Genomic DNA, 12,954 nt, shown 5'->3' with positions numbered 1-12,954 from the left:
TTTGTTGAAAATTGAACGGTGAGTTGTTGAGAGTCATAAAACACATTTTACAAAGATACATTTGTAAAAAGAGTTGAAAAAAGTAAGCAAAAAGGCCAAACATAAAAGATAGTCAAAAAACGCCAGATTCACTTTTGGCTTACCAAAGTTAATCCAAATTCATTTATTTTTTTTGGGGATAGGCTATAAGTATTCTTACCTATTAGCTCACCAAATCTTAAGCCTAGAAGTGATGGAACATGGATCGCAATCCCTGTCCTCATCTAAGATTTTGGACAGAGACTTCTCTAGTCTGTAGTAGAGACCATTAGGAGACCGTTAGAAACAATACTTTCCAAAGCAAGACTGTAAAAAAAAAAATCCAAAAAGCTCATCAAAAGGGCCAAAAACACTTCAAGGTGAAAAACCACAAGGTTAGACCTAGGGTTCTACTTTTAACTAACCTAAACAAGTCCAAATCATACCAAAAGCAATTAGCTAGTGTCAAGGCACCAAGGGTAAGCTATGTGTAAAGTTTCATCACATTCTACCATTGTGGTACATAGATCATGTCTTGAATATTAATTTCTAATCTTCTAAAAGTATTTTCCAACTTAAATTGACCAGTGAACTCTAGGAAAAATAAAAATAGAACAAGTGAAATTGATTAAGTGCTAATGGACCAACACATCAAGGCTTAGGACCAAAAGGAGAAAAGTCCATAAAAGAGCAAGGATAATTGCTAACTAGTTATCTCAGTCATAGATACAAGTCAAGGAAGGATGAATTTATCCGGAAGCAACCTTGATCAAAGGTATAAGACAAAATCTATGACCATGAGCAATTATAAGATTATAAAAATAGAAAGTGATTGTGCTAAGCTCAAGTCATTAGAATAACTCTTTACATTGTAAGTATGAATTGTGGGAAGCCTTAGAGTAAAATTCTAATTTGCCACAAATTGTCTAAATTTAGCAAGTTTTGAGAGTAGTTAGCTTGGCAGCACCTCCAAAGCACTACGTTAAGGTTTCGCACAAGAGATGAAAGTTTTAAACCCAAAAGGGTAAGTTTTATTTTTACAAATTTTATCATAATTTGGTAGGTCCTAAATTAGCAGGTAGGATGTAGCCCCGAGTCAGCTTCATAAGCCTCCAAGGTTTGTGCAAAGCTCTTGCACCTGAGCTAATTAATAAACAAGCGGGTTTATGGTTTTTCAATAAATAAAAACAAAAAGCTAAAGACTAAGGTTATTTTAGCCCTTCCTCATTTAGTAAGTTGATTCTAGTCTTTGTTTACTAAGCTTGGCTAGGTCACATGTCTAAAGTAGCACACACTTGCTTTGTGTAAACTTAACAAGTGTGTGTGGTGTCTCCACTTGCCAAGAAGAGACCCAAGAAGGAGGGGGGAGGGAGGGGGTTCATGCAAAGAATCTAGGAAAAGTGTGGAATAAGCATGAGTTTCACTATGGGGTGTTCCCACCTTTTGACCAAGTGTTAAGCATTCTAAGTGAAGTCTAGTTGCATACTTGCACAAGTATATAAGGAGGGGCTTGTTGAGATTGTTTCCCTCTTGCTTCTCTCATACACTCGCTCTAGTGTCCAAGTTTCAAAAGCTCTCTCTCTCTCTCTCTCTCTCTCTCTCTCTCTCTCTCTCTCTCTCTCTCATATGGGAGCTCTAGAGACAAACTCTATGCTCAAGCTCTTGGTTATGGATACAAATCCAAGCCAGTGAAAGTTTTTTCTTCTCCATCTCTATTGTTTTACTACTAAGCTATACTAAGAGCTTGCCCATGAGTAAGCGAATATGGAGTATCAATTCTCTTGCTTGAAAAATACTTCTTTTCACCCTCATCTTCATCTTTCCCCGCAGTTCCTTTCTCCCTGTTGGGGTGTTCAAGGTGTGGGAAGGAGAGTTGTACCATGGAATCTTAAAGAACACCATCTTCTTGATTCTAGAAAGGCTCCGCAAGAGCACAAACATGTATTGTAACAAAGCTCTCATTCAATAGGATTATAATACAAGTCCTTTCGAAGGGGAGATTGACTCCAAGCAAATCCGGTCCTCATTGAGTTTTCAATCTTAATTGGGTATTATGTGCATGATTATAGTTTTTTTAATGTGTAATTGTGTTAAAAAATCAGCTAGACATAACGTATAATCTCCTTGATATCTTTCTCTTAAGGGAAACTTTCTCCTTTCATGGTTAAATTTATTGAATCTAAAATTAAGTATTAGATTCTATGACATTGGTATCAAAGTTGAGGTTTCACTTCTCTTCCCTAAGAGGAGAGGTCCTTGGATTTATTAACTTGTTTGGTATACTTTTTTTACAAGGTACAGGGAACACCATCGGGATCTATGGTCTTAATAATGGAGTTTTTTGGGACTTGCCTATGGCTTAACCATTATTGAGCTATTAGCCGCTCAGATAGGAACTGATTTTAGCCTGGCACTATTAAACCCACTCCAGTAATCTTTTCAATTAACAATATTCTAAACCACGGGTGTAGTTACTCGAGTGCTCGTTTTTTAGGGATAAGAGGAGTAGTAGCCAAAGTATTTGGATGTGCCAAGGAGAGAGCTAGCATATACAAGGAAATTCAATCATGGCCCAACATAATCAAGAAAATGTAATTTATATTGACAACTTAGATTTTCCCCGTGGTATTTCATTTGATGATGGTTGCAAAGTTGGCAACTTCCTTGTTGACAAGTTAAAAGAAGCAATGGAAAACCTTATTTTGCAAGTGGAGGTTCAAAACCAAATTCAAGCCCTTCAAGTTCAAGTTTCACCAAGTGTCCAAGAAGAGAAAATTCATGTGAGGCCTCCTAGTGAGACCTGTTATGGATAAGGGATATGTATATTTACTCTCCTTTCCTCTCTTCTCTCTTGACGTTCCAGCGTAGCACTCCGCTCTAGGGGGTGCACCTGCACGTGGTCTATCTCGCTCTCTATCTCTCTATTTGTGTATCATGCGATTATGCGCTTATGGGATTGCCAGATATGTTGATTAGTCTATTTTATGGTATGTAGTACATTATTGTTGGTATTTGCAGGGCCTTCCGCACCTCCGTTTGCAACTGTGGTATTAGAGCATAGGCTACGCTCCAAGATTAAGGATTTCGACAAGCATCAGCTAAGTATTTTGTTCTCTCATGCTTGTAAGTGTTGTTAGTTGCTTCAACTTGTAGTAATTAGTGTTGATTGTGTAATATAGTTAGTCATCTTTGAAATTAAAGATAATTTTCTCTTTATTGTTATGATATAGTTATTACTAGTGAAATTATGATAATTAAACATCGTAATTGAACAAATTAAACTTAATGCAAATACTCAATAATAAGAAGGGATTAGCATACGGCCTTAGATAGGATATTACAAAAGAATAAATAGAAGAGAGGGATTAAAAAGGATTAATGAAGTGATCAGGAAGAATTATAACTGCTAATATCATTAACACTTGCTCACGTGCATAGTTAGATGATTAATAGTATTGAAGAAGTGCGGATCGAAGTAATAAAAGAGCCGTGCTCTTTTACTTTCTTATTTACCCACTGCTCTGCACTGGGTCCCATTCTGTGACTAAAAGCAATCCATCGACCTTCAACTTTAGAGGATGTCTTCAGAGCAAGGATCAGCCCACTCAAAACTGCGCTCACCCACAAAATTACAAATCGCAGGCGTACCGAGTTTTTTCCTCGTGAGAACTACCTATTGCATAAAACATAATTGTTTATATATAATAATAATGTAGTTGATGCCTTCAACAATTCTCACTGGTTGCAACGAATGCATATTTCCAATCCACTATTAATCTCCCATGGTGCGTGCGGTGTAGCGGAGCTGGGCACGACACAGTCTCCTTCGCTCTTTCTCTCTCTACAATCACAATTCTCTCTCTCTTTCTCTTCTAGTATCCCTCTTGATGCCCATGTAGCGGCTCCACAACCACCCAATTTTTCTCTCTCTTTCTCTGTCTCTCTCTGGCGACCAACCGCCCTCGATCTCTCTCTAACTCTCTTTTGCTGACGCCAGGTCCACTACATCTCTCTCTTACCAGGGCCAACAACCAATCCGTGTGTTAGTTGTGTTGGCCACCCTACAACTCTCTTTCTCTCTCTACATAGCTACCCCTCTCAACCCCTCGACCGCCTGCTAACCACCCACTCTCCATGCAGGGTTGGAGTCGCCTAAGAACTTCACCAATTCTGGAGCAGGCCCTGCATGTACTCGTAGTGTCTCGACCACCCACATGCCAACTTCTCACCTTCTCTCTTTTTTGTTCTCACATTCTCCTCCATCAGCTTCCATGCAATGTTTCAGATGTGGTCGCATGACAGCTAGCAAGTAGTCGATAGCCCATTTATTTCTTTCTTTCTCTCTTTCTCTCTCCCTCTGCTTCCCCCAACCACTTAACACCTTTTCAACTGCAACTACCCAAAGTTATGCAGTCCCTTGATATCTTCATACCAAGTATCCTCTTTGCAGCACCTAAATCTTTCATTGAAAAATATTTAGACAGCTCCTCTTTTAGGTCTTTGATATCCTGCATGTTAGCACTTGCAATCAGCATGTCATCAACATACAACATTAGGATGCTGAACTTCCCATCTCCCAAATTCTTTGTGTAGATGCAATGATTTGAGTTGCATCTTGTAAATCCATGATCCAATATCCATCGATCGAACTTCAAGTACCACTGTCTTGATGCTTGCTTTAAACCATACAAGTTCTTCTTTAATCTACAAACCATTTTCTCCTTACCTTTTACTTCATACCTCTTTGGTTGAATCATGTAAATTTCCTCCTCTAAGTCACCGTGATGAGGGAATGCCGTATTTACATCCATTTGCTAAATATTTAAATCACGAGCAGCCACAAGGCTTAAGACAACCCTAATCGAGTTCATGTTTACAACAGGAGAAAATATTTCATTGAAGTCAATACCTTTTTTTTCAGAAAACCCTTTTACCACAAGCCTAGACTTGTACCTTTTCTTCCCACCTTCTTCTTCCTTCAGCTTATACACCCATTTATTCTAAATGACCTGCTTACCTTTGGGCAACTCAACCAACTCCCATGTTTGTTTGCGATGTAATGAGTCCATCTCCATTTGCATGCTCTTTATCCATTCTTCTTTGGATTCATGTTTCATAGCTTCCTCATATGATTTCGGCTCTCCAGAATCTGAGACCAAGAGATGGTTGAAGGAAGGATTAAACCTTTTTGGAGGTCTACTTTCTCTTGTAGATCTTCGAGGAATAGGTTGAGGCTCCTCATTTGGTTGATGTTGTTGTACGTTGTCACCATTTGCACTCCTTGAGTCTTCACCATTCTGAGCTCCATGTACTCGTCATCTATTTATTTTGTTAGTTTTCTTTCCAAGTAGTCTTTGTACATATTTTGTTCATTGAAAATTGCATCCCTACTTCTAATGATTTTACCATGTTCAGGATTCCATAGGCGATACCCAAAGTCACCTTCTCCATAGCCAATGAAGAAACACTTTTTGGACTTTTCATCTAGCTTTGATCTTAGGCTTCTATCTATGTGCATGAAATCCTCACATCCAAACACTTTGAGAAATGAATAATTCACCGGTTTACATGTCCATGCCTCCTCTGGAACTCCCCCATCCAATGTCGTTGAGGGTGATCAGTTGATCAAATACACAGACGTACTTACTGCTTCTGTCCAAAGCTCAAGCGGTAGGCTTGCATGTAGCCGCATTCTTTGTGCTTGCTCCATGATTGTTTTGTTCATCCATTCCAAAATCCCATTTTGTTGAGGTGTCCTTGAGGTTGTCCTTTACCTCCAAATTCCATTGCTAGCACAAAAGCTTTCAAAATCTTTGGCTGCAATATTCACCTCCATTGTCGGATCTGAGGCATTTAACCTTGGTACTTGCTTCATTCTCCACAAAGGCTTTCCACCTTTGAAATATAGAAAACACATCGGATTTATTCTTCATTACATAAACCCATGTTTTCCTAGTCCCATTGTCTATGAATGTTACTAGTACAATGAGCCACCAAGTGATGGTGTACTTGGAGGACCCCAGACATCAGAATGAACCATCTCAAGTCTTTTATTTTTTCTTTCATTTCCTGAATTTTGAAATTTTACCCTCTTTTGTTTACCATAAACACAATCTTCACAAAACTCTAAGTCCGCTTCTTTCTAACCTGGTAGAAGCTTCTTTGTTTGAAGGATTTGCATTCCTTTGGCACTCATATGTCCAAACCGGTAGTGCCACACCTCACTGTCGACTTCTGTAGTTGTTGCACAAGCTGAAGATTGCGAGCTGATAATACACAAGTAAAGTGTACCAAATTTTTCTCCCTTGGCAACCACCAAAGCTTTCTTTGAGATCTCCCACCATTTGTTTCTGAATGCAATGTTGTGACCTTCATCATCCAATTGTCCTGTAGAGATCAAATTTTTGCGAAGAGAAGGAACATGCCTAACATCTTTGAGCTTCCATTCATTTTTGTTAGTAGTTTTGACACAATTAAATTGTACCTTTGTCGACAATTTCACAAGCTTCATCATCTCCCAAGTATACATACCCAAAATTACCTTTGTAGTGTTGCATGGAATGAAGCCCCAGAATCTACTATCCAGGAATTAGACACATTGTCTAATGAGAGAATTAGAGCATCTTGCTCTACTTTACCTGCCACATTGGCCTCTGATGTTGGCTTGTTGTCTTGAGACTCCAAGTCCTTCTTCTTCTTGGACCAACAATCCTTCTTCACGTGGCCCTTCTTGCTGCAGTTCCAACATTCAAGAACTGATTTTGTGCATGACTTTGCTCCACTTTGAGCGATCACGACCCTTTTGGTTTTTGAACCTCTCCTTAGGCCTTTCTCTTGTTTCGACTAACAGTGCATCACTTCATGAGTCACTTGTGCTTCTCCTTCGCATTTCCTCGCTTAGGAGAACACCCACAACATCATCAAACTTAAGAGAATTTGTGCCAGAGATAGAATTACTTACAGCCATCACAAGGTTGTCCCAACTATCCGGTAGAGATGATAGTATAAGGAGAGCTCGCACTTCATCATCGAAATTGATTTTCACCGATCAAAATTGACTTATGTTGGTGTTAAAGTCATTTAAGTGTTCTGCAACTGAATCCTTCTCTGCCATCTTTAGATTGAACAAGCATTTCATGAGAAATACCTTATTCGATGCTGATGGTTTCTCGTACAGGCCGTCAAGTGACTTCATCAAGTCCTCCGTGGTCTTCATCTACAAAACATTGAAGGCCATCGTTGACACCAAGCTTAACAAAATTGTTCCCAGTGTCTTTTGGTCAAGGACAAATTGGTCAAGGACAATCCATGCTTCATCTGCCATCGTTGCAGGCTTCTTTGCAAGACCGCCTAGTGCAAAATAAAGGTCCTTCTGGTAGAGATAGTCTTCAATCTGCATCTTCCAGTGTTGGTATTTCTTGCCGTTAAACTTCACGATCTTGAGATTTTCTTCCTCCGCCATTACTCCCACTCAATTCAAGGAATCCTTTCCTTGAGATACTTTAGCTACGAGCAAACCTTTCTCTAATACCAGTGAGTAGCGTTAAATGGTAACCTTGCATTTGCACTACATTTCTACTTAAATGTATATATTTTTTATCAAAGTTTTAACCTAGTGTTCATTCTCTCTTTCCGTAATAGCCTTTTTCCATACAAACACCTTACCCCTCTTAGATCTTTATGCATTTACATCATATTTCTCTCTTCATGCTAAATGTAAATAGTAAACTTAATTCTACTCTCCTAGTTTTTTTACTGCACATTCTTTTAACTAATTACCTTTACTAATTTAAATAGCTATCTACATTCCATAATTTGTAAATAAATAATTTATGGGCACTTATCTTACCCATCTTCTCTCAAGGGTAGGGTTAACCTTGTAGGCCTTCCCTTCCCCACCACTATGTGACCCAAGTTTTGGATCATTTACTTGTGTTGGTCAACAAATCTTAAATATAATGTATATCCCCAATAAATCAAACTTTATTGGAGCCTACCTCATTTGTTTAAGGTGGATTCTCTTTTGAAAAAGCATGCTACACCTTGGATGCATGCTAAAGGGCCCCCTACAAGGAGACTTGGTTCAAAAGGTGTTTTGGATGCATCTTGAACGCCTTAGCTCGTGGGTACACTTGAGAAACACTCCAAAATCAGCTTAAACACTTTGAGAAGGTCAACTTTGCCTTTTACAGCACCCAATTCTGAGTTACAGGCTGAAAGTTATGGTGAAAACAAGGTGCTGCGGACACTGTTACTGCAGGTCAAAGTTACAATCAGGTAAACCACAAAGGTGAAAAGTTTTCTTGACTTCTCCAACATTCTAAAATACCAATGGAGAGTTAAAAACCACTTGCATGTGGAGGGGTCGGCTCAAGATGCTTCCAGAGACACAACAAACAGGATGGGAACACTCTGCAGGAGCCACTGGAGGGACATCATGGTGGGGCCCACATACATTATCAACCCTTATGGAGCCTCCACGACCTAAAAGGCTATTTTTAATGAAAAAATTAAATCCCTTATTTGCATAATTGAAGGAATGGTCAAAAGGGAACCTAACTATGGTTAATTACCTACCCTAGTCAAGTTTAACCTAACCCAAGGTCTTGTACAACTATAAAAAAGCCCTTTGGCAAGCACAAAAATACACACACCTACTCCATTGCTGCAAATAAGCTCCTTTAAGGTTAGGGAAGCCCTAATCTCTCTCTCCTCTTGTCTCCCTATCCATTTCCTAAGCTCGCTATCATAAGCGGCACCATAGAGAGAGCATCAATATGCTATTGCTACCATTCTCTTGCAAACATTTTTCTTATCATACGCATCCCTAAATAAGGATTGTAGATTCTATATGAGAGCAAGGATATCAAGTTCAATGATCTATCTCATGGTTTGATCAACAAATTGTTGCAATTGGGGTGTCGTTGTCACACTTTTGCTCTAAACGCATGTAAAATTGGTAAGCCTATCTTGGCAGCTTCTCATATTTTGTGCTCATTGGGTTGCTTGTTTGTTGAGAGAGTTTTTGTGCACCATGGTGTCTATTTGCTTGGCTTCTCTCCTTATGTTGTGTGTAAGTAAGTCTTGGGGCTGTATAGATGGAGAAGAGCTCTCTATGCATGCCGCCTTATGTGTGTAAGTAGTCTCTTCTTTTGGGAAAGGAAAGGAGTTGTCAAGTATTTGTGCATTATGGTGTTTTGAGTTTTGAGGTTTTGTACTTGCTTTTCTTAGAAGTATATGAGCACTAATATGGTGAAGGTCAATCTTTGCATGTGAGTTTGTGCAGTGTTCAAAGGGATTGCTTAAGGAGTGTGTGTTGAATGGTTGAAGGGCATTTTGTGTTGAAGCACATAAGGAAGGTGTGAGTGTGTGTGTGTGTGTGTGTTGTATATGGTTTGTTTTGGTTTCCTTCTTTCTCCATAAAAGAGGGTGGTGCCCCTAAGAAATATGCGTGTGTAGGGTCTCACGGAGTGGTTGTCTGGTGGGAGCCTTGAGTTGAGCCCCATCTCAAAAAATCCGCTCTCACCAGTTGTTAGGAAATAGGGTGTAGCTTAGTAGATAATTGAGTAGATTACTTAATGGAGAGAGATAATTTTAACACAAGAGATTTTAGATTAGAGAGAGAGAGAGAGATCACACAATATACGTGGTTCACCCAATGTGGGCTACGTCCACGAGAAAGCAGCCACGAAATGGCTTTAGTACTTTAAAACAAGAAGTAGATTACAAAGGGATTATACCCTTTTGGATCTCCCACCTTGCTTCACTCTCACCACCTCACACCCACCTTGTTTCGTCAACTTCACACACTAAAATGTGTGTAGAAATGGTCTCCTTTTATAGGCCAAAAGGGTTGCCCTCTCTCATGAGAGGCAACCATGTGTAGCAGCCCTTGTGTAGACAAGTCCAAATCGGACCCTCCAATCCATCCATGTGTGGCTCCCCTTGAGAAGACAAGTCCGCCTTTGAAATCGGCCACCGGCGATTAACTTCCGACCACCGACCATCGACTACCAGCCATCGGCAAACCGGCCAAACCACCGGACATTTTTCGACCACTTTCCAACCGTCGTCCATAATATTCCGGTGACTCGAGAATGGCCATGAGAATTTTGGTTTCCTACGAGTGATTTTTCTTCATGCACGATGGCTTCTTCTCATAACGAAAGCCTTACAAATGTGCGGTTTTAATACAAAAAATTACAAGGGATAAATCAGGCTCCATAACATAATTCACATCCACCTTCACTGGAAGAGCCTGTAACTTATGCAACAAGAGCTTACATCGATGTACTTTGTAACTAATCAAGGTGTTAGACCTCTAAGTGTAAGACCCATGATTAAGCCAAAGACTAGAAATGGCCATAATTGTGTTGTAGTTGATCATTGAAAAAATGAACGCACAGAACCTGACAAGAACATTAAGCCATTTGAAGATTTTTGTACACAATGTTGTAAGAAGGGTGGACACTTCTCTGAAGAATGTCCAAAGAATCCGTTAAACAAAGGAAAATCAGTGGTGAATGTACTCCAAGTGATACCTAGTAGCTGGAAATTGAACCTTTTGTTCCAGTCAAGGTAATCACTAGAGCCCAAGCTAAGAAAAAGAACATAACTCCTTTGATGAATCAGAGAATACTAAAAATTCCTCGCAAAAGATCAAGAAAAGAAGACGTCAAAGATATGAGATGAGAAAACAGAACAGACGAAAGAAATTAAGGAAAAAGCCAAAATGCTATTCTAGGAAAAAGTGGAAGAAACTGAGAGTGAAATCAAGGAAACCCCAATAAAATCTGGAGGATCAATTTTGGTAGACAAAATTATTGAGCCAATCAATGTAGCCTTGGGAGATTTCCAAGGCGAGCCTAAAGCATGCCAAAATATGGAAAAACTATCCTTCTCCACATATGGAAGTAGCTAAGCTTGAAGCTTATCAAAATTTGGTAAGAATTACTCGAGAAATGCAGGAAAAACGAAAACCCAAGCTAGAGAGTATATCAAAACCAAAGGAGCTTGTGGTAGAAACAAATAAAGAGAAATCCAAAGTGGTGGTAGAACCCCACCTTGAAACTAAAGAGCAAAAACTCATAGTGCCTGACAATGAAGATACTTTAGATGGAGTTCCATTTGTGGAAGCAAACTAGCCAGGACATTTATGGAAAAAAGCGAGAGAGGTTAATGATGGGAGCATAACTTTGAAATTAGCTTCTATAGAGGAAGTTTGGTTAGACAATTCACCTCCTGATATGGATATGGATATACAATTCTTATACAGGGATTTTGGTTCTGAAGCATCAGGAATGTCTAAGTCATTGACTCTAAAAACACTAGCCTCTTATTTAGGAGACAACGAAGAAGAGTCCATAGTGTGCAAAACCACTAGGGTAAAAAGAGCAAAACAAATCTAGAGGTAGAGAACATCCATTCAATCATATCGACACCCATTCAACGTACTCTTACCTTGAGAGAACTGTTAAAAATTAGACCATTTTTATGGAATGATTTACAAAAACCTCTAGAGAAAGTGGGGATAACAGGGCTAATTGCAAAAAAATTGGGTAAATTGAAACATGAATTGAATAACAAGGAGATTAGATCCGTCCCTGTGAACAAAGCTGGAGAATACTACGGCGGTGAAGAAGGAAATACAACCCTTCCGGTGAGATATAATGATGTAGAAACCATGGCAATACTGGACAATAGGGTAGGCATAGCCATAGCCACAAAAGCAATATGAGAAATATGGGAAAAATCAGTCTAATTATGGGGAAAACCAACCATTAGACAAACTCGAATGAAATGACAATTGGCTGATGGACACATAGAAAAACCCCTAGGACTGCTTAAAAAAGTGATAGTTAATTCCTTTGGAATTGATTATCAATATACTTTTGCAATAGTGGACTTTGGAAAGAAACTTAATTATGAAATAATCTTGGGAAGGCCATTCATGCGGCAAGTACAGCTCATTCAAGATTGGGGGAACAATTACTTGTACTTAAAGCAAGTGGGATCAATCACAAAGGTTAATTTGAAAGATCACACTTATAGAGATGTAATGAAAACACCCATTCAAGAATTTGACTCAGTCTCTTCAGCTCAATCAAAGCTTCTATCTTGGCTAAACAAAGACACACCTATTTGGATGTGTGGAGCTTCAAAAAACGGGAGTTTAAACGAGAAGAATGTATCTTAGAAAGAGATTGCACAGATTATGCATATATACATGAACCCTTTCTGGAGCATTTGCTTAAGCCATTTGAATAGACTCAAATTTTGGCAACAATGGATGTGTGTGTGAATACGTGTATGCCTACTCAATTTTGCAATGAGGATGGTTATGACATAGTTCCCATACAAATGGTCTCAACCATTCAAATTAAAGATGAAGTTCACGAACTCAAGGACTTACTGAAAGCTCAACAAGTCTTTTCAGACCTCTATTATGATGCTACTGATGAGTTTGATGAAGCTCAAGAGGAAGCTCGACTTTGAGTACTTAAGAGGAAAAAATGATGCAGTATTAACGGATGATGAATGGCTGGATGAAATTGACCTTTGCATCACAGTACAATTGAACAATCATAGAACAAATGCATTTGTAGATATCTGTGCTCGAATGAATGCAGTCAGTTATTCCATTTACAAGAAAGCTACAAATCAGTCTTTAGCATCGAGAATATCTACTATCAAAGGATGCAACAAAAACCCAACACCGGCATTGGGAGTGGTTAACATCAATGTGATAGTAAATGGATTTTCATGCCGCCATCAGTTTATATGCATACCACATGAACATATAAATGAAACGATGATTCTTGAAATCTCATGGATGCAGAAGTATAGATTGGGACACCAATCAACTCAAGCTATCACTTAAAGGAGGACATCTCTTAGTTCCAATTGCATTGAGCACAGAGGAATGGAAAAGAGGTC

Source organism: Adiantum capillus-veneris, chromosome 14, assembly GCF_014529385.1.
Source record: "Adiantum capillus-veneris isolate H3 chromosome 14, ASM1452938v2, whole genome shotgun sequence".
NCBI lineage: Eukaryota > Viridiplantae > Streptophyta > Polypodiopsida > Polypodiales > Pteridaceae > Adiantum > Adiantum capillus-veneris.
Note: the sequence above shows the minus strand (reverse complement) of the source record.